Source organism: Galeopterus variegatus, unplaced genomic scaffold, assembly GCF_000696425.1.
Source record: "Galeopterus variegatus unplaced genomic scaffold, G_variegatus-3.0.2 Scaffold1383, whole genome shotgun sequence".
NCBI classification, from domain to species: Eukaryota; Metazoa; Chordata; class Mammalia; order Dermoptera; family Cynocephalidae; genus Galeopterus; species Galeopterus variegatus.
Genome location: NW_007727494.1, coordinates 62,544 through 66,327, shown reverse-complemented (window position 1 = coordinate 66,327; position 3,784 = coordinate 62,544). Strand labels below are relative to the sequence as shown.

The 3,784-nt window shown below is 44.3% G+C and overlaps 1 protein-coding gene across 1 annotated transcript in view; it reads left to right on the top strand.

Annotated features, from left to right (window-relative positions):
- Positions 1–750: 750 nt before the first annotated feature.
- The window catches only part of ANKRD29 (ankyrin repeat domain 29), a 40,310-nt gene continuing 37,276 nt past the window's right edge, over positions 751–3,784 (top strand). Inside the window, exon 1 of the mRNA XM_008576643.1 lies at positions 751–857. The gene's annotated coding sequence lies outside the window, so the exon portion shown is untranslated. The remainder of the gene's footprint in view (positions 858–3,784) is intronic.

The window sequence follows — 3,784 nt, the reverse complement described above, 5'->3', positions numbered from 1 at the left end:
TTTTGGAGAAGGAAAGTGTGCTGCCGTCAGCTCTGCCTCTTTTTGAAGACCTGTTTTCTAGTTCTATGTCTTCCATAGGTACGGTTCCAACATTAACCGTGCAGCTCTAAAATAGTAGTGGAGTGAAAGAGCCGTACAAAGACGTGTAATAGCATTCTCTGCCCAAGGTTCCTTATTCTCAACCCAAGCCTCTTCCAAGTTCCTGATGAAGCAAAGAAAATTAGATGGTAGGAGAGTGAGGCATTTACCTAGATAGCTGGAATCAGGTAGAAGGAGTTGAGGGCAAAGGAAAAGGGCAGGTTAACTCCTTTGGGAGGTCAGAATGGGAGAAATTTTGCTCTACTTAGAGGTGAAGTAGAAACTTGGAATGTTTCAGGGAGGAAATAGCATTTGAGCACAGTCTTGGTCTTGAAGGATAGGGGAAAATCCTTTCCAAGCAAAAAAGGAAACTGTGTGAACAAAGACACAAGGGAGGCAGGAAAGTGAGCACATTGGTGGGAAATGGGGTATTAACAGTGCTGTATTATCAACATTGCTACTCATAACCACACTGCAGCTCCAGCATGTGGTGCCAGAGTACATTCCATAGCCAAGCATACTAGAAGCATCTATTGCTGGGGGAGCAATTTTTCAATTGATAGACACATCTGGAAATTCTCCCTTTTGAATGTTATTATCTGTTTGCGTAGAAGCAGTCATGTTGATTAATGTCGATTTTAAGATCCTGTTTCATTTTGCTCTCACAGAAGGAAACTCCACTTGCCAACGCTGCCTTCTGGGCTGCAAGGAGAGGAAATCTGGCACTGCTGAAGCTGTTGTTGAACAGCGGCCGGGTGGACGTGGACTGCAGAGACAGTGTACACATGGATTTGGTATCCGCATGCCCAGAGCACCTTGCAAATACATTTCCCTTTGTGGTGCTTGTTTGCTTGCTCGTGTTTGCTTGCAGTATCCTTTTTAGAAAGCCCAAAGTACTGTGGTGAACTTAAAAACATATGGGGAGAAGCCAGAAAGGAAAGGAAGCAGTTACATGCATAAAACAGAAGGCGGCCACCCTAAAGAAAGAGGCACTGCATTGGCAATCAGAATTGGCAAATTCCGAGAAAAGGCTGTTCAGTGAAAGAATGCAAACCACTGCTTTCATGAAAAGATGAAGATAATTCAAAGTACAAGCGGGCTGCCGTGGATGTGGGAGTTATGTTTTTTTCTAGAAGGAGGAGAAAACTGAGAAACCGACCCTCCACCCAGCCTCTTATCCTTTTATTACCTTTTGCAAACAAAATACACTAATTGGAAATGAAGAGGGGAAAATTAAAATAGACACTATTGCCCGCTGGCAGGACCACTTAGTCCTTTCCCTCCCCTGTTAGAGGCAATAATTTCTCTGTGCTTGGCAGGACTTCTCCACCCCTCTGTGGATAGGAGGACCTCAGAGAAGAGAGCGAGTGAGCAGAGATGTTTTGATTTTAGGATTTGAATACAAGTTTTTCAAAGGAGCCTTATTGTTTCCTGAGAACAGGGTGTGCCATTTCCAGCTTTTATTGCTTGAATTTGGAAAGTGAAATCTGCCACCAGCCTAAGAGTAAAATAGCAAAGTTTGTTCCAGTTTGCCCTGGGGCATGGGGCAGGATATCTTGGGTTTGCACCTCCAGTTCCACGCAGCACCTTCTCCAGCTGGCTGTGTGTCCCAGGGTCTGAACTATATGGGCTGCCCCAGTGGACTCGCTTCTTTCTGGTCTCCAGTTGGGTTTGGCCAATTGGAGCATTGGCAGGAGTCAGAGGGTGGGAGAAGAGGGACATGGGGGAGCCCAGTGCCCTCCCTGATCTGTTTGGCAGTGGCCCTCTTATTCTCTGCATCCCGGGAGCTGCTCCCTTCCCCTCACACCTTCAGACCTGGTCATGGAGTGCCACTGTTACTAGCTCCTGTCCTATACTGTTCTTTGTAGTTGCCCTACACCGAGGCCACAGCTTTATAAACAGTTTCTTAATTAAACTTTCTTCCAGTTATCCCAATTTGAATGTACCTTCTGTTCCTTGCTAGAACCCAGACTGATATGGGGTCTTGGGCATCTGTGAACTGGCCATTCTAGTCTTACTCAGGTCTCACTGGGTCAGTTCCTACCCCGCACTGGGGAGAACTGTGGATAGGAATGCCAGTTTTCACTGTGGCCTCACCCACTGGGCACTTTGATGACCACTTTTCCTCTTTTTCTCAAAGTTACCCCTTTTCAGGCACCCCTCTGACTTCCTCCTGACTTGTAGCTCCCTGGGGCCACCCTACAATGCTGCATACCTCCTGCCTCCAGATAGCACCCCACACACTCAGCCTTTCCAGGGCCTCTCTACCTCCTTTCCTTCAGAGCTCACACTCTGTCTCTGTCTGTCTGCTGGGTGACCAGTAGCTCTTTTGACCAAAAAGTTTGCTTCCATGAATAGACACTAATATGTGTATGGGTTACCCCTCCTTGATTAAATCAGAAAGTCATTTTATCAGGAGCTGTCTGGAGAGATGATTCTTTAACCCAGAGGAGCAGTCTGAATGATGGTAATTTCAGACATCTCGTTTATTTGGAAAAGGCCTCTGAGGTTGGTGGTGACTGAGGGGCAGGGAGATATTTGGAAACAGTGCAGGCCTATGCTCATCTCAGAATGTCACTGGCTGAGTTTCTGCCTCCTCCATGTGCCACCCGAACATGGAGTCTGGGTTCCAGGACAGTTTCTTATAGGGCTGATTGATCACTTGTCTAATATTGCCCTCGCTGATGGGGCCAAGCCCCAGGGTCACCTGGGAAGCCTGAGAGAGCTGTTAGAGTGCAAGGAGAGGCCCATGGGCTTTCTTGGGAGTTGTTTCCAACCTCAATTACAAGGGTACTTCAAAAAAGTTCATGGAAGGACATGTGTTAACTTTTAATTATGTTTTCCACAACTTTTTTAATTACCCTCAAAAGACCAGGTTGAAACTTTTCCCACAAATAGTGTTGTAAAGAACAAATACTTTATCTCTACACTACCCACTATCACCAAAGCTTTGATTGTTTTCCACAACTTTTTTAATTACCCTCAAAAGACCAGGTTGAAACTTTTCCCACAAATAGTATTGTAAAGAACAAATACTTTATCTCTACACTACCCACTATCACCAAAGCTTTGATGTGCTAACATACATCTTCAATTCATAGATTAAAGCTGTTTTTACATGATATTTGCATTTTCTACTTTGCTCATCTCTCTGACACACATTTACCGCAAGGATGTACAATGGCAAGATTCTTTTAGCCTTTTTAGATATATTAATGTATGCATTTCACGGTCTCTTGTTTTGGACTTCACTACATTTAGGAGGGTACTTCAAAAACTTAGTGGAGGGCTGGCCCCGTGGCTCACTCAGGAGAGTGCAGTGCTGGGAGCGCAGCGGCGCTCCTGCCATGGGTTCGGATCCTATATAGGGATGGCCGGTGCGCTCACTGGCTGAGCACAGGGCAGGCGACACCAAGCCAAGGGTTACGATCCCCTTACCGGTCACAAAAAAAAAAACCACTTAGTGGAAAAATAGCATTAAAAGGTAATACTAATCTTCCTATAAACTTTTTGAAGTATCCTTGTACATTTATATATGCTCTGTTCAAAACCAGTTAGTTCTTAAAAAAATACATTTTAACATTAGTCAATGCAATGAAATAACCTTAATCTTTAGAGAATGAATCATTCAAACTAATACACTTTAATAAAGGAAACTTATTTATTATTTTTAATTGATACATAATAATTGTACATATTTATGGGA